This window comes from Terrapene carolina, unplaced genomic scaffold, assembly GCF_002925995.2.
Source record: "Terrapene carolina triunguis isolate 2854851 unplaced genomic scaffold, T_m_triunguis-2.0 Scaffold165, whole genome shotgun sequence".
Lineage (NCBI taxonomy): Eukaryota > Metazoa > Chordata > Testudines > Emydidae > Terrapene > Terrapene triunguis.
The window spans coordinates 2,048,250-2,070,438 of NW_020664516.1; the positions used below are offsets into that span (position 1 = coordinate 2,048,250).

The 22,189-nt window shown below is 51.6% G+C and overlaps 1 protein-coding gene across 1 annotated transcript in view; it reads right to left on the reverse strand.

Moving 5' to 3' along the window:
- The window catches only part of LOC112124992 (protein VAC14 homolog), a 174,183-nt gene that overhangs the window by 112,713 nt on the left and 39,281 nt on the right, over nucleotides 1-22,189 (reverse strand). The window lies entirely within an intron of this gene.

Here is a 22,189-nt window from a genome sequence, read left to right on the forward strand (position 1 = left end):
GAACTTAAAAACCTCTAAGGAAGGCGATTCCACCACCTCCCTAGGTAACCCATTCCAGTGCTTCAACAACCTCCTAGTGAAAAAGTTTTTTCTAATATCCAACCTAAACCTCCCCCATTGCAACTTGAGACCATTACTCCTTGTTCTGTCATCTGGTACCACTGAGAACAGTCTAGATCCATCCTCTTTCGAACCCCCTTTCAGGTAGTTGAAAGCAGCTATCAAATCCCCCCTCATTCTTCTCTTCTGCAGACTAAACAATCCCAGTTCCCTCAGCCTCTCCACATAAGTCATGTGTTCCAGCCCCCTAATCATTTTTGTTGCCCTCCGCTGGACTCTTTCCAATTTTTCCACATCCTTCTTGTAGTGTGGGGCCCAAAACCGGACACAGTACTCCAGATGAGGCCTCACCAATGTCGAATAGAGGAGAATGATAACGTCCCTCGATCTGGCAATGCTCCTACTTATACAGCCCAAAATGCCGTTAGTCTTCTTGGCAACAAGGGTACACTGTCGACTCATATCCAGCTTCTTGTCCACTGTAACCCCTAGGTCCTTTTCTGCAGAACTGCTGGCTAGCCATTCGGTCCCTAGTCTGTAGCGGTGCATGGGATTCTTTCGTCCCAAGTGCAGGACTTTGCACTTGTCCTTGTTGAACCTCAGATTTCTTTTGGCCCAATCCTCTAATTTGTCTAGGTCCCTCTGTATCCTATCCCTACCCTCCAGCGTATCTACCAGTCCTCCCAGTTTAGTGTCATCGGCAAACTTGCTGAGGGTGCAGTCCACACCATCCTCCAGATCATTAATGAAGACATTGAACAAAACTGGCTCCAGGACCGACCCTTGGGGCACTCCGCTTGATACCGGCTGCCAACTAGACATGGAGCCATTGATCACTACCCGTTGAGCCCGACGATCTAGCCAGCTTTCTATCCACCTTATAGTCCATTCATCCAGCCCATACTACTTTAACTTGCCGGCAAGAATACGTGAAGTTCCTGGCATACACCTGCCAAGGAGAAGGGCGGGGCAGAGATAGGGAAGATCTATTGTGTGACTGCAAAGGGGCAGGTGACCATTAAACTTGGGCCAAACTTCTACAGTCAGCACCAACTAGACCAGGACTTGCTGCCCTCCACCCAGAGTATATCTGGTAAAAGCCAATGGTTTTACTTCTCAGCTTCACTTCACAAGAGAAGTGAAAAGTTCAGGTAAAGGAGGTAACTGGACGAGACATTTTCCCAGCATGCAATGAATGTTGCAAACCAGCCTGGACAGCCAGCAATGTTACTGGAGGGAGGCATGGGAAATCTGTGCTGGGGATTTCCAGGCACTCTGCAGCCAACCACAGAGTTCTGCTATTCTTGAATGTAGTTTTCATCTAAACAGGAGCTAGCAACCATTTTGTTTGCAAGGAAAGTCTTTCAGGTACCAGCCAATGCAGTGCCATCTCACTGAGCAGAATGACAGCTTAGAGAGCTATGAATTGTGCCAATTAATCTCAATGGATCGACTCCGAAGACTGTTTAAAATGGCAACATTAATCCAGTGCTGATCAACTCAAAAGAAACTTCTAGCTAATGGGCTTATCTAGCATTGGACACCTCACTTATCTGAAAAGGAGTTTATGTTGGATTGAGGCTGAACGCTTTAACAATGAACGTAACAGCTTTATCAAACACTGGTCATTCTCTGCACAGGACTTCCCCATCACCCGCTCTCCTCTCTACCCCACCACAGTGGTCATTTACAAGATTATGAGGAAAATTACGGTTTTCTACAATTGTCCTCATGTCCCAACCAGTAATAATGGATCTTTCTCCATCCCTAGCTGTTTTATTGGTCACCTCCCTCTCTCTCACCATCCTCCTCCTTACTGGAGATTTGTAAAGCATGGAAACAACTTGAGACACAGGCTGTTGCCTTTGGGGAGCCCTGCTGCACCGACCAGCACGCAGGCACTGGGCAGAGTGGATCCCACATACACCATCCAGAGTGTTGCCACCTCTTGCTATTTTATTCTCGGAGTATTTGGCATTTTACTTACATATTTACAGCTCCTGGAGTCATGTGATTATTTGGGAATTTCAGCTTTTATTAATAGTATAATCCTTATGGCTGCAGAGAAGAGCTTGAAAAGTGACCCAAAAAACTCAAAAGCCAGAAGGCAAATGAAGACCCCAAATGTATTTTTTTTTAAATCATGAATTTTAAGCCTCTTGTGATTTTTGAAGTCTTGGGGGTGGCAATCCTGTGTCTCAGAGTGCTTAGACAATAAAGTTGCAGGGCACTCAGGCAGTGGGCACCGCCCCCATTTCACAGATGGGGAAAATTAGGTGCCAAGACTCAGGCTTGAAGGCCAGAAGGGACCATTGTGATCATCTAGTCTGACCTCCTGCACATTGCAGGCCAGAGAACCTCACCCACCCACTTCTGTAACAGACCCCTAACCTCTGGCTGAGTTTTCGCCATCCTCAAATCATGATTTAAAGTCTTCAAGTTACAGAGAATCTGCCATTCACTCTAGTTCAAACCAGCAACTGAGACAAACCCCATGCTACAGGAAAGGTAAAACTCCCCCCCCCCCCCCCCCCCCGGGCCTCGCCAACCTGGCCCGGGGGGAAATTCCTTTCCAACCCCAAATCTGGCAATCAGTTAGACCCTGACCATGTGGGCAAGACCCACCAGCCAGACACCTGGGAAAGAATTCTCTGTAGTAACTCAGAGCCCTCCCCATCTAGTGCCCTATCTCCAGCTGCTAACAGAAGTCATGGATGGGCCATATGCCATTGTAGGCAACCTCAGTGACTTGTATGAAGAATCAGGACGAGAATCCAGTTCTTCTGATTTTCAGTCCTGGACTTTGTCCTCTTCTAAGCCATCCATCTCCCTTAGCCTCAGACCAACTTCCTGCACAACACAGCATTTCTCAGACAGGTTCTCAGGGCTTGTCTACACGGTAAGCTCGTGTGTGGAAAGCCAGGGGGTGACTCTCCAGCTCATCAGCTTGCTGCACAGTCATGTCCCATGCAGACAAGCCCTCAGAGTCTCAGCCAGAGCCGCCCTGAGCAGATGCGGGAGACAAGACAAGCTGATTTGGGGAATGCAAATAGCAGCTCTCTCCTGATTACAGCTTCTGTTTCCTTTACAAAGGCCTAAGGAAAGTACGCAGATGAACAGGCACAGCCCTCCTCTCACCCACTTGTAATTGGCCAATGCTACCAGAAGCAGCTCTGCTCACCAGCACTCTTGTGCACTGAAGTAGGCAGCACTCTACAAAACAAACCCTGGCTGAAACCATTCCCTCTTAGTGCTTGCCAGAGGCTGGGAAGGAGTAGGGGCCAGAAAACAGAGCACCCTCTGGGCTCAGATCTCACTGAACAGATGCGGCCCCTCCAACCAACTCCCATCCCTGCTGGGCCATGTGGATTTCCAGCTCAGCAGGAAGGATGTTCAAGTGGCTCAGAGGGAGGGGAGAAACACACCCACATTTGGTTTAGCCTTCGCGGCTGTGTACAGAGAGCGTATTAACCTACAGAGACCAGAGCTTGGGAAACTGGGAAAAACAAAAGGCTCCAATACACATGGGAGGTCTCTGCACACACAAACATTGTTAAGTAACTCCATGCAACTCCCTCCGGGGGAAAATAAAGGACAACAACAATCTTAGCACTAGAGAGCAAGGAGAGGAGAGAGAAAGCAAGGCCCAACACGGCTGTGTGGTCAATACTGTGGTAATGATAGAGCCAAGGCTGGGATAGCACGGCACAGTCCTTTCAAGCCCCATTTTAAAACAATGTCCTTTTGGGGCTGAGATTTCTCATGTGTTGGCCCAACTCCGGAACAATTTATTTGGGGGTGGCTGCAGGGCAGAAGTCAGGTCTCAAAGCTAATCAGTCCTTTTGGAGTCATCCATACAGAGGAATATCCGCTGCACATTTTCACCTAGTTTCTCAGTCTTTTGGGGGCTCAAATCACTCCAGGCCTGTCTACACTACAGCCTATGTCGCTATAACTTATGTCGCTCAGGGATGTGAATAAGCCGCCCCCCCAAGCAACGTAAGCTACACCGACCTAAGAGCCTCTTGCGGAGGTGGTTTTATTAGGCTGACGGGAGAGCACTGTCCTGTCAGCATAAAGCGTCTTCACCAGACGTGCTACAGCTGTGCTGCTGTAGTGCTTCTAATGTAGATTAGCCCTCAGATATGGCTTTGTTTAAAGATAGGAAAGTGACTCAGCTCAGGTGCCATCCGGAACGAGGAGTGTGTGAGCAAGAGCTGCCCTCTAGCTAGTGAGGACACGGTATCTGGAAATGGAAGTTACCAGAGTTTAAGAACAGTGCTCCAAAGTCATCCCAGGTCTGTTGGAAGCCAACAAGGTCTCCCATTGACTTGAGGGCCTGGTCCCACAGTACATGCCCCAAAAGACCACCACCTTCCACAGGGAGTTAAACACAAAAAGTTCCAATGACTCGTGGCGGCCGGGAGCTGTGGGGTACCCGCACCGCCTGCGGCAGCTTGGAGCTCCAGGGGCCGCCAGAGGCAGTGGGATACCCCGCAGCTCCCTGCCCTGTGGGCGGCAGGTGATGCTGCAGCTCCCGACCGCCACAGACTGAAGTCACGGAGGTCGCTGGATGTCACGGATTCCACGACCTCTGTGACTAAATCATAGCCGTATGCCTCGGTTCCTGAAAAGGAGCCGCAGTGATGCAGCGTTCCTGCATCTGCCTTCCGAGCCTGCTTTTCCTGCATTGGCTCAGCACGCACTTTATGTACAGTACTGAGGTTCTCCACTGTCGCTCACCCTGAGAGGAGTCCATCTGGGGAGGGCAGGCTGAGGAGTGTTTTGTATGCAGCACACATCTTTCCGCAAAGCGCCGCCGAAGCACTTGCTTTCTTTGTGTGAGCAAGAGAATGAAGCAGGGAGGTTATAGGAAAGCAATATCCTGCAGGAGCACAAATGCCTGCCATTGCCATGGCAACAGGCTGGGTGCCAGAGAGGCACATCAGCTGGGTCCCATCATTCCGGAGCTCGGCTGCCATTAAAACCTCCAGCACTTGCAATGAACAGGACTGGAGCCGTCAGTCTCCCAGGTTGGGGGCGACGACGACTCTGGGCTCTTACATGGGGAGGAGCGGGGGGGAGAGAGACAGATCCAATGGCATTTCAGATGGAGGATTAATCACTCAGGGATCCACTCCTGATGGATGGAGAAGCACAGCTGGGATAACCTTGCCCCGGCCTTTAGCCACAGAGCCCGGAGAGCACTGGCAGCTGCAACGCACGCTCTCTCCAGCATGGCTTGGGGAATGAACGGGGATTAGCGGCTTTAGTCTACAAAGCCAGATGTTGAAGATCTGGGCTCTGTTCTTAGGTCTGCACTGACCTGCTGGGTGACTTTGGGCAAGTGACTGTGCCTCAGTTTCCCCATCTGTAAATTGGATGATGAATGCTTAGCCATATTTAAGATAGAGTGTTATAACCCAGGCTCAAAACTAGCAGAGCCCAGCTATACCTCCCAGTCAATTACTGAGCTCATTCCGGTAACAAGAAAAGCGATGAACGTAGCAAAAATCTGTGTCCTACAATCCCTGCAAAGAAATTCTGCCACTGCACAGCTCGCTGGCTCCGACTGTCACCCACTTAGACCTAGAGTCCCCTACTAGCAGAAGGGCTGAAACCATTTGAGAACATGGAGATCTGAAGCACCAAGGTGAAGAGGTGGCATTTCACCTCCATTCAGCATGAAGTGCCCCTCTCCCCCACCACACGCATCTGCAATGGCTGCTGAAACAGAGATTTCCTTTGCCTCCCCTCCACTATGTGCATTTCTCCCCACTCCTCACCACTATAGAATCTGAGCAGCTCACAAGCTTTAAGGTACTCTACCCCGTCCTCCTGCAGGAAGCAGGGACAGCCGTTTTATAGAGGATGGGAAGTGGGAACAGAAAGGTTCAATGACCTGTAGAGGAACAGAAACCCAATCTGCCGATTGTCAGTACACTGCCCTTAGCCCAAGACCATCCTTCCTCTGTCCCTCCCATCTTGTGTGCTAGCCTATTCTCCATATAGCCGAACCAAGGGGCAACCATTGCCACTTACAAAATCTCCCCAGCCAAAAGAGTTTTCCTCGGCTGGGTTTCCTAGATTCCAGGAGGCGAGGCTATTTGGAGGGTGCTCTCTGCAGTAGGAACAAGTGGAGCTTATTAGTGTTAATTGGAACAAGCCTCAAAAAAGGAGAACATGCCTCTTAGGAAGTACGAATAGTAACCAGGTCAAAACGTGCGGCGGGCACCTTCTCACTGAGAGTTACTGGTATCCCCAATTAGCCAGAGCCAGCAATGTGAAGGCTGGAGAGGAAAATTACCCCTCCGCATGGCTGCGGATGGGCCTGAGGGGGTGGGGGGTGGGGACAGACAGAGGGAATTATAAGAAGACAGGAAGATTGTAACAAACAACTAGCTGGTTTCCTTCCTTGTTGGGAGTACAGATTTCTCTCTACATTGCTCCCAAGCAATGGTTTTAAAGGCACAGAAACCAGGGATTTGTAGGTCTCTTCGGTTATCCAGATCTAGGTCAAGTTAATTTGCCTCTTGTTCTGGTTGAACTGATCTGATACTAGCATCACTGGCTTCTGAGGAGGCTTTCAGGCAGTGCGAGGAGAAAGCAGCCCCCACCCTTCATCTTCCTCTGCAAAGGCATCATCCGTCGCTTAGAAGTAATGTACCATGACACGTGAGCCATTCCCTAGCAACTCAGCAGCGCATCCTGCTGCCACCCAGTAACCCTGCTCACGGGGGGAGCGTACACTCTGGGGGCAGCCCTGCTGCTCACACGCTGATTCGGGAAGGAGAATGGGAGGAGAGGAGAGAGCCAGCAGGACCACAGGTGCTGAAAGCTGAGACACTTGATGGGTGCTGCCCCACTGCTGGCTGAGCACGTCTCCCTTTGGCACCTGGAGGGAGGGTCCCCAGCTGCTGAGGGGATGGTGGGCGGAGGACAAAAAGCCTCAATTCTTGTGACCCAGGAGCCTTCCCACACTAAAAGCACTGAGCAGATTCCCCAGAAGCCTGCAGCAGGCAGGTCCCTTTGGGGAGCACAGCCTCTCATTAAGGAGTTCTGCAGCCTTTGCCCTGGTGGCAAAGAGCTCGTCTCCTTCTATAGGCAGCATGTGAACATCAGAGAGGAGTGTGTCTCTTCCATCAACTCCGGAAGTGCTTTCATCACCTTGGAACGAGAAGAGCTCCACGTCCCTCATTAAGGGGATTCTGAAGAGAGATCCCATTGCCATCTAGCTGTCTACAGCTCTGCTCTCCTCCCACTCACACAGCGACAAGCTCATTCTCACATTTGCTCCAGTGACTGACTACACTGAGATCAGAAGTAGGAGTGTTATTAAATGCACAGTATAAAGAAGCCAAAAAGGGTAAGAGGAGGGATCAAGATCGTTTTACCAGCACGTTTTGTATCCGCCTAAGTAACACACAATGTAAGTCCTGGAATGGCCTGGGTTAGCCAGACCTCCACATTATCCAAAGAGCATTACAGCCCCACACATTAGCATAGAGTCACAGGGTCCACCAGATCTAGTCTGACCTCCTGCACGTCAGAGGCCACGAAACCCCAGCCAGTTACCCCTGCACTGAGCCCAAGAACTTGGATTAGACCAAATTATTATAGCCCTCCGGAGACTAAACTACAGTGTGCCACAGGCAGAGAATAGGAGGGACCGGGGTGCACCAATGCCCCTGCAATGGCAGGGAACGGATTTGGTGAGATGTGACCAGATGAACTTATATTCCAGTGGCACCTAGACACCAGAAAAGATGAGGGCCCCAATGTGCACACACAGCGAGAGCCCCTGCCCCAAGGAACAGAGGCCCAGGTGACACGGTTTTTGTACCAGTATAACTGTCTGTTCGTGGGTGATCTGTATTTACCAGCATAGTTACACCGGTACCACCCCAGTGTGGGCATAGTTCCACACAGCCTTCGAGTGCCCTATGCTGGTATAGCCATTCCTGTACAAGAGGGGGAATACGCTAGACCAGTAAGGCATCTTCAGACTGGGGTCGTTTATTCCCCTCCTCATACAGGAATAAGGCACCTTTATACCGGGATAATGCGTCCAGACTAGGGCCTGTGCGGCTCTAACGATGCAGATAGAAGGCGGTACAACTCCCGCCCAGAGAAGCCTTACAGTCTAAACAGACAAGAGACCAAGGCTGGAAGAAAGGAAAGATCATCATGCCCGTTTTACAGATGGGGAACTGAGGTACGGAGAGACTAAGGGTATATCTGCACAGTGATTAAACGACGCAGCTGGCCCAGGTCAGCTAACTTGGGCTCGTGGGGCTGTAAAATTGCTGAGTAGATGCAAGTGGGGAGGGACCCAGAGCCTGAGCCCAAACTTCCACACAGCAATGGTTAAGCCCTGAGCACCCAAATCAGCAGACCTGGGCTGTGGCGGCCATGTTGCGGGGTTTTTTATTCCAGTGCAGACATACATGGCAGTGGTCAGGCCACTGCGGGTAAGAAATCTATGCCAGAGGCAGAAGCTGGAGTCCCAGTCCAATGCCTTCACCAGGAGGCCTCGCTGAAATTCCCGCAGCCAGCCAGCTTCAACATCTGCAGGACGTTCAGACAGCCGAGGAACAAAGCTGCACTACATGCATGACACACGTATGGCACAGACAACCTACACTGCAGGTAAGACAACAGGGCCAGTGGATAGGGCTCTAGACAGCCAAGTTTTACTCTTGACCCTGCCCCCAACTCATACTTTGTCTACACAAAGTTACACCAGTTTAGTTAAACTGATTTAACTAAACCAGTACAAACCCGGGTGTCACCACTCTTATTTCTGCTTAAGTTGATTAGGAACAGGTTTAAGATAAACTGAAATAAGCTGCTCTTAAACCAAAATACCATCCATGCAGGAGTTTGCAGTGGTTTAACTAGAGCAGTTTACATTCACATCTGTAGGTGAACAAGTGCAGCTCTGGGTAGACAAGCCCTCAGCGTGACCTTTAGCCTTGGTCTCAGTTTCTTCAGTTGTGAACCGGGGCTAAGGCCCATCTTTGTAGAGTGCTTTGAGATCCTGGGATGAGAAGTACTTTTGATGCATTATGTACCACATCATTTACTGTGCATTGGATGCTACATGGGCAACTGAGCTAAGTTCACTCACACGCATCCCCACCCCAAGGATTCCAACAACCTGGCAACCACAAGAGCAAAGCTCCAGTGGTTTGTGATGTCATCAGGACTAACGGCGACTGTCAGAATTGCCCCGTGTTTTATGCCTTTGAAAAACTGTAATAAAAGCACATTTTATCTGCCGAGATGCCCCGCATTCCTCCTGCACATTTAAGGGTTTTTTTTTTTAAAAAACTTCAGCTATGAAGAACTGTCACTACTGGCTGATGGTCTGGGACATCAGAGGTCACCTCACCAGTCACCCCTTGAATGCAGTTCGGCAGAATAGTGCAATTGTCAAACACTTGGACAGCTGCTAGGGAGTGAACTCTGCATTCACCCGAGTGAACAATCCTTCATTTGCAGTGCTGGTCCCAGGATCGGAGACACAATGTGGGTGAGGTAATAGCTTTCGCTGCAGCAACTTCTGTTGGGGGAAGGAACAAGCTTTCGAGCTACCAGAGCTCCTCCTCAGGTTATCCATTCCTGGTGCCTCTCAGCACGTGCTCAGGAAATCCAACAGCCTCCCACTGAGTCAGGCCCAGCGCAAACCCCCACTCAGATCAGGGCTCCTCCATGCCAGACGCCACTCAAACTGCATCCTGCACCGTGGGAGCCCTGCCCGGAGCTGGGGACTGAGCGGAGCACACACTGAGTGGCACCAGGAATGGGTAACCTGAAGAAGCGCTGCGTGTAGCTCAAAAACTGGTGCCTTCCACCAACAGAAGTTGGGCCAATAAAAGCTATTCCCTCACCTGAATAACCCCTGACAACACGCCCAGGGAACCCCCTTTCCACTATACCTGGGGCTGGGACACGTGGGAAGATTAATGTTTTAGGAAGAACTGGAGGAACGGAGCACTCCATAGTCATTTCAGCTTTCAAACACCAGCACAAGTGCTCCAGGCCCCTGGTATTGTTCCAGTGTGTAGGGTACATCCCAGAGCAAATAGAGCTCTGCTCTCATTCTTAAGGGGGCAGGGCGGGAGCAAGAGATGCCCCAGAGCCAGCTCGGGTCAACATTGCTGAAAGAGGGCCCGCAAGCTACTGACTAGGCTGTTTACAGATTACGCAAGGCTATTCAGTGATGAGCAATCCCTGGTTTAAGCACTGCTCTGCTAAAGGGAAGGGGTCAGGGTCCCTGTAATGCCGCAGATTGCTGGGAAGTGGACTCCGCCGCTGGGCACTACCCATGTGAAAGTGCTGCTGCACAGTACTGCATTTTGTTACACCCTTAAAACTAGCACAAGGATGCCAAAGCCTTTCACAAGCTACAGTGGCGGCCACCCGAATTGCACAAGGGTTGGGAAAAGAGACGCCCAAAGATGCTCTGTCCTTGCACGTTAACTATGAAAGGCCCTAAAGCCAGAAGAGGAGATGAAAATCCTGGCCTCAGCATGGAGGCTACTTAAGGAACCCTAAGTGTGCCTGCAGGCGCATTCCCTGAGGGCTAACGGAGCCAACTGCACAGTTGAGGAGGTTATTCAAGCCCCACAAGTATCCTCCAGAAAACAGAAGGGATCCAAACTACACAGGTAAGAGAGTCAGGAGGGTGAAGAGGGAATCTGAAGAACAATTAGCCAGCCAAGTAAAGGCCAATACATTCTTTAATCCATCGGAAGTAGGAAGGCCGTGAAAGAATCTTTAGACCCACTAGATCACCAGGGAGTAAATGGAGCAACTAAGGAGGATAAGGACAACATGGTGAAGCCTGAAGCCAAGCAGAGGGCATCAGGAAGGCACCCATCTTGCATCTGCTCTTGCCAGGCAATAAGGAGGACATGTCAATTGGACAGCATCCTGAGAGGAGATAAGAGAGCAAATGAAAAAATAAAGGCAAGGAGGGTCCAGTAGTTAGGATGCTCATCTAGAACTCTGGAGACCTGGATTCAATTCCCTGCTCTGCCACAGACTCCATGTGTCCCCTTGGGTGGGTCACTTAGCCTTCGTGCCTCAGTTTCCCCATCTGTAAAATGGGGATAATAGCACTGCCTTGGCTCACATGGGGGTTGGGAAGATAAATACATTAAAGACTGTGAAGTACTCAGATACTACAGTAAGAAGGACCACAACTACCAGAGAGAGAGCAAATGCAACAAGTAACTAGGCTTCTCCCTGATGGATTAAAACACTGCAAAGCCACTCAGAAAAGATGCCCTCAAAATTCAGCTGTTTTCCCCAAGCTCGGGGAAGAGAAAGCCTGCAGTGCAGTGCAGAGACAGCCCTCCGGAGGCATGTTCTACACTAGCAGCACTCTGCGCTGTAGCACAGCTAGACTGGTGCGCTAGACTGGGCGCAGCTTGTACTGGCAAAACCGCGTATTCCAGTGCACACATCCCAGCCCATAAGAACAGCTGCAGCTTTGCTGGTGTAATTCCTTCTCCACTCGGGGCTTTAGCCAGCACAGCTGGGTCACTCCACGATCGCCCCTCTTCACACTCCTGCCCAACACAGCTAGGTGAGCAACAGCACCCTGCAGCCTGTAACGCTCTCCTGGGCTCCAATTTCCCCAGGAGCCCCTGGGAAGCAGGCCTCAGTCCCTAGGGCAAGCCCTGTCCTGAGAGAGGCAATTACAGCATGGTAAGAGATGGTTCAGAGACTCTGTTCCCCTTTGCCACCTCACGCCAGACCCGTCCTGTTCTCTTTTCAGCCTGCAGTGAATGAAAGGCTGCCAGAGCAAAGCCCTCCAAGGACCCCTAGTGGTGAGATGCCTGTCAGAGCTGCACTGCACTCGGCCCAGGGTGGTTAGGAACCAGGGCACATACCGGCTGAGGGCAGTGGGCTATTCATCCCACGCGAAGGCTGGCTGTGCTGTGACTTGAATGCAGCCGCATTCTGTAACAGTGGGCAACGAGGTTTCTTCCCGACACATTCGGAGGTTTGGGGGATTTTTAATTTATTTTTCTTCTAAATGCAGGCCGGAGGGGTGGGAGGTGAGAAGAAACCAAGGGAAGGCAGCACAAGAGCCAAGAATGAGAGCCCCATTGCTGGCAAGCCCCCAAACCAAGGCAGTGTGAAAAGTAAACTTGCATTCCTTCCTCATCAGTGTTAAAAGAGAAACCCCCATCAATCTTCCCACGACAATTTCACTGTACCTCTTTTCAGGCCCCCATCACCAGGGAAGAAAGGGGACGGCGACCTTTGCCCTCCAACTGAGAATTTCACAGCTACCAAATTTCTGCTTCAGTTCAACCCTGATCCAATTTTCTTTTATAATAAAGAGGATGCGGGAGGGGAGGATGGGGGGAGCATAGGAGTGGGAAGTTTCTCCCCATCCCTCAAAGAATCGGCACACCTAAGCCCCCCACCCGAAGAGCTGCACACAGGTGCACACTAGCTGATCCTGTGTGCACAAATACCTGACTACACAACTGGGGTAGCTGTATGTGCAAAGTCTGATGCAGAAACGCACACGAGTTTGCTCCGCTCAACCTCTCTGAAACTGAAGCCTGCTATACAGAGGGACAGCGAATGCGCAAGGAAGGGCACTAGGGCTGAAATGCATAACGCAGTGAGGCCATATCCGGGCAATACATTCTCTCAACATCAAGCAGCAATAGCCTTTAGCCCTTCAGGAGAGTGATGATGGTAGCTGGCCAAGGGCAAACTGAACAGGACTGAAGCCATTTTGTAACACTGACAGACCTGTCATCTCTCAGGATGGGTGCCCAGATCACTTGAGGCAGATTTTTAGAAACGTGTAATTAGTGCACAGAAAGTTTCACACCCCATCTGATGCCAGATGGTGCACAGAGCACCACAGAGGCTGGGCACGAATGCACTGCAACCACCAGCATTGATGTCTGGGTTCTACAACAGAACAGACATCTGAACTGTAGGGTGGCCTGGAGGGGTCAGACCTTGCCCGCCCTGCACTGCTCTGCTCTGCAGGAGACACAGCAGGATGCATAATCCCTACAGTGTCACATGAATAAGCAACATGTCAATCAGCATGAGTAACATCTGAGGAGCAGAGGGACAAGAGAGCAAGACTTGCTAAAAGCCACTTGGGCTTTCCATCTGCAAACACCTGTCTTTCTCCCAGACCCCTCCTCCTGATACAGGGCAGCATGTGACCAGTCACAAGAGGGAGCCTGCCACAGACCACAGTACAACTGGGCCCGAGCAAAGGCTGCTTCCATCTTAGGACGGGCCAGGGAAATCGGGCGCTGGGCTAGGCAGCAGCACAAAGATGGGTCTGGCGTGGGACAGCAAGAAGCTGGAAGGCTGGAGCACCAGCTATTGACAGTACTTGACCGTTCTGCTCCGCCCAGCCGAGGATCTCAGGGCTGCTTAGACAAGCCAGTGAATTCATACTTGTTATAGGCAAGTCACATCCTCAATGTACATGTGGAGAAACTGCCTCACCTTTCTGTGCCTCAAAGCACAGAGCCAGTGGGAGAGGAACAGAAAGAGGGTTGCCGGAGTCCCAATGCCACGCTTTAACCAGCAGACCCTTCCTTGTCTCCAAAACACAAGGACACCATGACTAGGTAAGTGATACCAAAGGGCACCCCCCCACCCCCCGGCTGCAGCAGCTCATTTTAAGACATGCAATGATCGGCACCTGCTGAAATCTCCCGTTCAGAGGCCGAAGTAACATCCCCAGAAGTTTAAACGGAGAGCATATACCCCCCTTCTGGGCGGGGTGGGGGAAGGGTGCCTGGCTGCCTTGTTGTTCAAATAACTGCAGCCCTACTGGCACAGAAGGCTTGGGCCAGCTGGCAGCTTCCTGGTCATGTCTTCCACCTGGGCCACTCCTCTATCGCTAGAGGCTCATGCACAGCTTTCCTGCCAGTGCCCTTGCTTTGCCCTTCGGTGTCAGCGAGTGTGGGGTCTTGGGAAAGGGCATCACCACAACCGCCTCCATCAGGAATCCCATACGGAAGTGCTGCTTGCAGGTGTATCAAATTGGATTGCAAACATCTTCCAGGATCCAACTTACATTTGATTGAATGAATTTCTTTGCATTCACCCCCCTCCCCCTTAAAAACAGCAAAGCTGGCCTCCCTGCCTCCTTGAAAGCAAATCTCCTCCCAAATTCAGTACCTAATGAGTGCAATACTCCCAGGGAAGTTTTGCCACCAAATACAATTACAACAAAAGTCACACACACACACACACACACACACACGTGTCCCTTCCTCGCCTTGCTGGTAAACACCACACCGTTCAGTTTAGAATGCCAAGCTGTCAGCATTCAGCCCCAGGCCTGGAGGAAGCTACTGTACAGAGCAGATCAGACCTGTATCAGCTGTGCCATCTCGCTCCAGCAGAACTTATGTTGATTTCCCTCTCACACAGACAAGGCGTTATCACACTTAGAAAGCCAGGCATTTACATACAGGCTGTCTATACAAATGAGAAATTAACAAGCCCCATATGCTAGCTTCACTGATCAGTCACTTGCTATTGGGGCCCATCGACCCCCCCACCCCACAGATTTAGGTGCCTTGGGGTAGGCATTCTGGTTGGCAGACTTGCTTGTGAAGCACCTACTGCACTTTGGGTGCTCTGTAAGAAATAAAGCTGAATCGGAGGCTAGAACAAAGGAGTAAGGAAGTGAATCTCAGGTCATGTTAAGTTCCCTGTACTCTCTTTTTGGTGCGCCCTTTATTTTATGCTCTTTGCTTCACATGGGGTCCCATATTTTGGCCATGGCAAGTTGAAAGCTTAGAGCTGCAGCACAATGGGCCTAAAACCAACAGAGCAAAACTAAACAGCAACCTGAACAAAGAGCCATTCACTTTGGCAAAAGTTTTTGTTTAGCGTCATTGTGCTTGCAATCCGTGCCGCACTGGGAGAAATTCTCTGGGCTTTACTGCCCAAGCCCATCCCAGAGGGCAGGCAGTGCACCAAGGTTTGTACCCTGCAGTGCTGCAGAGACGCATGCAGGGAGGCTGGCTGGTGGTGGGGAGCTTAGCAGCACAGGGGAGCGGGGTCAGGGTTAGGGTGAGTGTGGGCAGGGGACAAACTTTAGCAAAATCCGGAATTCTCCATCACTCATCAGGGATTCCCCTCCCCTCAGGTTTAACGTTAACAGCACGAGTGGCACCACCCTTTTATCAGCTGGCTGAAAGTTACATGACAAGTCCTCAGGTTTATTTTTCCCTCCCCAGATGTGAATATTGGAAATCTGGGGCAATGTTAAATCAACCACGCAAATAACTGACTACCAACTGGCTCGTCAAAAGTAACCGTGCTCTCCCTGGAGCCTCCAATGCCCTCTCTCCTTTAGAACGGTTGGTTGCTTCATGAGAAAGAATGGATATTCTTTGGGAACTCATGCCCACGCTGGAGGGGATTTCTGAGTGAGCCATTCAGAATGGCTGTCACAATCCATCTACTGACTTGGCACTTCAGTTAACAGCAGGCTTCATTGACCCAAAAGGTAGGTATTGCCTGAGATACCTGTATCTTCTCCTTGCTCCTCACTGGAAGAGAACTGGAGCCAGTTCATCCTCATGCCACACTGGGATCATTCACTTTGTGATTTCTCCTCAGTTCTGATGCCCACTCAATTGGCTTGCATTAGGCTGATGAATTTTAAAAGAATAATTTAGCACTGAGTAATTCTCATGTTCCAAGCGATCTAAGCACTAACCCTCAAAGCAGCCCAGGGAGGAGGTGGGCACCATCCCTATTTTATGGCTGGGGAATCTGTAGTGATCGGTGTAAGAATGTGCCTTTGTTCACACAAGGATTGGTTATAGCTCTGAATACACAGGGAGAAGATCTGAACGAGAAGTGCGGTCTTTACAAAGTCATTTTAACCACACGTTACACAGCTTCCTTTTGAAGTCTCTTTGCTTCTAATAGCAGTAAAACAAAGTAGAAGTAGGAAATATTCTCTGTTAGAAGGGTGAGCATCTGAGACTGGGTGGGAATCAAAATTCTTGTTCTATCACATTCCTTCTGTGGCCTTGGGTAAATCAATGTGACATCTGATTCTATCCAGACTCACATCTCAAACATACTAACTCATCAAGTTCCAGATTTCAGAACCTTCGTTGCTAGTGATGATGCACTAGGCAGAAAGAACATGTCCCAGCCAGACTCCCACCCCACAGTGAGGGTGCAATGCTTTTAGTTATGCGGGAAGAAAAAATAGATATCATTTGCTTGTAAAGTGAGCAAATTTCATCTGGAGTCAGTAAGAGAAAAACTCAGCAATGCCATTTCCACAGAATTGTTTTTCAGACTATCCCTGAACTTTAAGTCTGCCACGTTCACCTGAACAGATCATTTAAGATGGGGGGGTAGGAAGAGCATTTAGACTCTTGAACCAGGAAAAACGGTTCCCTACCTCACGTAGCTGTTCTTCGAGATGTGCTGCTCATGTCCATTCCATGTCAGGTGTGCGCGCTGCGTGCACAGTCATCGGAAAGGTTTCCCCTAGGGGTGTCCATAGGGCTGGCTCTGGTGCTCGTTAGAGCTCTGAGCTCATGCGCCGGTATCTTGGGCAGCGCTGGCCCTGTGCTCTCTCAGTTCCTTCTTGCCATCAACTCTGACAGCAGGGAAGGAGGGCGGGTCAGGAATGGACACGAGCAACACATCCCAAAGAACAGTTACAAGAGGCAGGTAACCGTTTTTTCTTATGTCGATTCCATGTTCGGTGACTCACAAGCAGTATCCCCGGAGGTGGGCTCAGAGTTAACTGTCGTGTGGCGTGTAATACTGCTCTGCCGAAGCCAGCATCGTCCCGAGCCTGCTGGGTAATGGCGTAATGGGATGCGAAGGTGCGGACAGAAGACCAGGTAGCAGCTCTACAGATGCCTTGAATCGGGACCTGCGCCAGGAAGGCTGCTGCTGAGACTTGCGCTCTGGGCAGTCACAATCGCCGGTGGTGGCACTTTTACCTGTTCATAACAAAACGACGAAGACCGTTATCCACAAGGAGATTCTCCGAGAGGAGACGGGGTGACCTTTCATCATCTGCCACTGCAACAAAGAGCTGTGTCGACTTACGGAAGAGTCTGGGTCTCTCGATGTAGAAGGCTAAGGCCCGCCGAACGTCCAGGTACGTAACCCACATTCTTCGCCGGATTTATGAGGCTTCAGAAAGAACACCGGAAGGAGCACGTCCTGATTATTGTGAAAGTGCACCACCACCTTTGGTGAGAAAGCTGGGTGGGGCTGCAGCTGTAGAACTACGGGTAGGGGGGTTCCTATGTGAGCGCTCTAATTTCAGAGACTGCGAGCCGAAGCGATTGCGACCAGGAAGGAGACCGTCCACGAGAGGAGCATCAGACAACATGAAGCTAACGGCTCGGAGGGGGGCCCGTGAGCCTTGACAGTACCAGATTCTTGTCCCATGGTGGGATAGGGTCACGAACTTGAGGATAAAGTCGCTCCAGACCTTTCAAAAATCTAAATGTCATATCATGGGAAAAAGACAGATCTACCCTGGACTGGAGGATGGAAGGCTGAGATAGCCACCAAGTGAACTTTGATTGATGACAGCGCCAGACCTTGGTGCCTGAGATGCAACAGGCAGTCTAGGAGACGGATTCTGGTCCGAGGCCCAATATGTAAAGCGCTTTTACTTGGCCAGGTAGTTCACCCTAGCAGAGGGCTTTCTGCTACCCATCAGGACCTGCTGCACTTGTGCTGAGCATGCCTGCTCCTCTGCATTCAGCCATGCAGCAGCCGTGCTGTCAGGTGTGGGGATGCTAGGTTCGGGTGCAGACGACGGTCATGGTTCTGGGACAGCAAGTCCGGCCAGAGTGGGAGTTCCAAGAGCGTTACCTCGAGAGCTCTAACAGCGTGCTGAACCAGTGCTGTGCAGCCATGCCAGAGCTATCAGGATCACCTTCGCCCTGGCCTGCTTGATCTTCAAGAGGGTCCTGTGCACCAGAGGTATTGGTGGGAAAGCGTACATCAGTGCCCCCAACCAAGGGAACAAGGCAGCGGCGGACAGGAAACCTCTGTCGAGCCCACGGATCGAGGAGAACCAGTGACCCTTCCTGTTCTGCCTGGACACAAACAGATCCTCCCGGGGAGTCCCCCACCTCTGGGTGGAGTTACCACTCGTGGGGAGACGAGAAGGACCTGCTGAGGAGATCTGATGAGGCATGCCTGGCCCCGGGAGGTGCGAAGCCACAAGATGAATGGCATGCTGTATGCAGAAGTCCCACAACCTCAGAGCCTCTTGACACAGGGCTGACTAGCAGCCCCCCCGCTTGTTGATGTAGAACATCGCGGTGGTATTGTCTGTTAGAATTTGGACCACCCCGTCTCTCGTGTAGGGAAAGAACGCCTTGGAGGCCAGGCGTATCAAACTGAGTTCCCTGATATTTATGTGTAGGGAACGTTCTTCCCGCAACCAGAGGCCTTGTGCGCTGAGGTTGTTGAGGTGGGCTCCCCACCCTAAGTCCAAAGCATCGGAGACCAGGTCACTGCCAGGGAAAGGGCTGCGAAGGGGGGTCCCTTCCAACACCACGTTTGGGTCTCTCCACCACGCCAGGGATGACCATGAGATCCAGATCGTGTCTGCCAGAAGCGTAAACCAAAGCCAGATGTGGCGGGCATGTCGGACCACGTAAGTGCATGCTGCCATGTGGCCCACCAACCTGAGGCATACCGGTGTAGTTGTGAGCAGGTGGATTCTCACGTGGGTGATACAGTCCGACATGGCCTTGAACCGTGACTCTGGCAGAAAGGCCCTGTCCTGGGTAAAATCAAGCACTGCCCCCATAAACTCTATCTGCTGAACCAGAGTAAGAGTTAATTTTTGCTCATTTATGAGTAGACTCAGATCCTGACAAGTGGCCCGCACCAGACTGAGGCTGTGCTAAACCTGCGCCTGTGATCTGCCTCTGATGAGCCAGTCGTAAATCTATACATCTCAGGTAAGCGGCCATCACCACCATACATTTCATGAAGACCCTTGGGGCGGAAGAGAGTCCGAAGAGAAGTGCTGTAAACTGATAATGACGTTGGCCCACTATGAAACGGAAGTATCTCCTGTGTCCATGGAAAATAGAAATGTGAAAATAGGCATCCTTTAAACTGAGGGCAACGTACCAGTCTCCTGGATTCAGAGAGGGTATGGAGATGGCCAGGGAGACCATGCGGAACTTCAACTTCTTGAGATATTTACTGAGGTGACGCAGGTCTAGGGTGGGTCTGAAGCCCCCTTTGGCCTTCAGGGCTAGGAAATATCAGGAATAAAATTCCTTCTCCCTCATATCTTGAGGAACTTCCTTTATGGCCCCTATCCGTAGGAGGGTCTCCACCTTCTGGACGAGAAGTCGCTCGTGAGAAGGGTCCCTGAAGCGGGGCGGTGAAGGGGGGGTGAGAGGGGGAGGAAATCTATAGGGTGTACCCAGATGCTATGGTGTTGAGCACCCAGTGGTCTGAAGTGATTTGGGCCCATGCAGCAAGGAACGGGGATAACTGGTTCAAAAATAAAAGGGCGGCTGGATCCAGGTGCAAGTCCAGTGCATTGCCCTCGGGTGCACCATCAACATGACTCCGCAGACCACCTTGGTGGCGAAGGGGGCCCGGCTGAGGGGCTGAGGAAGATGTGGCAGAGTGACGGTGTTTATAACCCATCTCTTCTCCTGTATGAGCTCTGCCAAGACAGGCCCGAGTACAGTATCCAGGCGGTGGCGGATGCGGCTGAAACTGCCTCTTAGAAGCCTGAGGTGTGTACAACCCAAGGAAGCGCAGGGTGGCCCTCGAGCCCTTCAGCCTAGTGTCTGCCTGCTGCTAAAAAAGGGTTTTGCTCTTGAAGGGGAGGTCCTGGATCAAGAGTTGTACCTCGTTCGACAGCCTGCAGGACTGTAGCCACGAACTGTGTCTCGTAGTAATAGCCAACGCCATCAACCGCGCTGCAGAGTTGGCTGCGTCCAGCGCTGCTTGGAAAGAGGCCCTGGCCACTGCTTTGCCCTCTTCCAAGATGGCTGAGAACTTGTGCCCTGCCCTCCTGGGGTAGAAAGTCTTTGAACTTGGCCATCGAGTCCCAGTGTTGTAACTGTACCATCCCAGCAGCGCCTGCTGACTGGCGATACGTAACTGTGGACTGGCTGTAGAATGAACTTTTCTTCCAAAAAGATCAAGATTTTTAGCATCCTTGTTTATAGGGGTTGCGCTAGGATTGCCCCGTTTGTCCCGTTCATTGGCAACCGAGACCGCCAGTGACCCAGGGGGAGGGTGGGAATACATATACTTGAACCCTTGGGCCGGGACATGGTACTTTTTCTCTACCCTCTGATGTTGGGGGCAGAGAGGATGGCGTTTGCCACTGTGCTTTGACGAGTTTCAGCACCCCGACATGCCCTGGTAGAGCCACCTTTGATGGGACCACTACAGCCAAGATATCGGACAGGCTGTCGGACAGCTCCTTGAGCTCCTCAATCTCCAGACCCAGGTTGGAGGCCACCCTCTCGAGGCGCTCCTGGCGGACACGGAAATCATCAGGCGGCAGAAGGTTAGCTGGTCCAGCCACCGCCAGGTTCGGGAAAGAGGACGAGGAGGCAGCCACAGGCAGTGAGGCTGATTCTTCCTCGACTACACAGACGTTGCCGGAGTCTCGGTGCCAGGATCTGGTTCTGAGTCAGTTCCCGGTGTCGCAGCCAAGGCTTGGCCCTTGGAAACTCCCAAGGGTGCCTGGAGAGAATACGAGCCCAGCATGGGAGGGCACCCCCAAGAAGTCCAATACACCCATTGATGTGTCCATTGAGTGGGTGGCTAGGGACCTGACCTCGGGCCTGCCGCAGGCTCCAGCCCGTAAGAGCAGTGCCGGCGATGCCTCGGGGGTGGGGAGGGCTCATTCTCAGACCCCAAGGAGGACTCCTCCCTAGGAGACCAGGGTGGAGCTGAAGCGGTCGCGTGCTGATAGCTGTGGCTGGCTGGGGAGCGGCACCGCAGGGTCGGTGACTGGTGTCTCGGTGCCCGCGATGTACTTCACAGTGCTGGGAGGGCAGAGACTGAGCGACGACATGGTGATGGGGAGTGCTGGGCTGAGGATCAGCGCCATGTCAGAGGTGCAGCTAGCGGTCTCATTGCGGGTTTCTCTTTAGAGAACCCCCTTTGAGGAGCCCGCCAAGGGTGGGCCTGGGTATCGAGGCGTGGGTGGCACAGGGAGAGACATCAAGTCTCTTGCAGCCCGAAAGGCCTCCGGTGTTGAAGGGGCCAGGAAACGTCGTGGGTCCCAACCACTCCTGGGAGTTGGTGGTGGTTCCCAATTCGGTCTCGGTGCCCTAGGCGAACTGACCGCTGCCAGATGAGGCTCCAGGGAAGACAAGCGGCCCTGCACAGGTCTCTGCTCCTGCAGGGACTCCCAGGTAGCCGTACGTGGTGCCATGGAACGACCTCCGTCGGACCGCGACTTCTTATGCCTCCTCTTAGGCAAAGGAGAAGGGGAGTGGTGCCGGGAAGGTCCCAGTGCCGGTGGAGCAGTCCGCACAGATGCCGAAGTGCTCAGTGCCGAGTCGGAGCAGCAGAGTTCCAACGCGGGGCCCAGGGCAGCCTCCGTCAACAGGGCTTTTAGCCAGCTGTCCCTCAGAGTCCAAGCAAAATAAACTACTAGGGGACTCGCAAAAGCAAGGTACATTCCATCAACCATCACTGGCGGAAAGAAGGAACTAAGAGGGCACGGGGCCAGCAGGGCCCAATATACCGGCACATGAGCACGGGATTCCAGAGCCAGCCCAGGGTAAAAATTTCCGATGACCGTGCACATGGGCGCACACACCCCTAACGTGGAATGAACATGAGCAAGCACTCGAAGAAGAATGTAACTTTAACCCCTGTGAGGTTTTCAATCTCAAGAAGTGGTTTTTTAACCGACGAAAGCTTATGCCCAAATAAATCTGTTGGTCTTTAAGGTGTCACCGGACCCCTCGTTGTTTTTGCAAAAATTTTAAGTGAAAAGATATAGCATATGCATCGTCAGGCATGAAGTTACTTGTTCGGGTGAATTAGGAAATGGTGTTACAACGGGCGTTTAAAAGCTTTAATCATTTTTGAAGAACAGGTTTCTAAG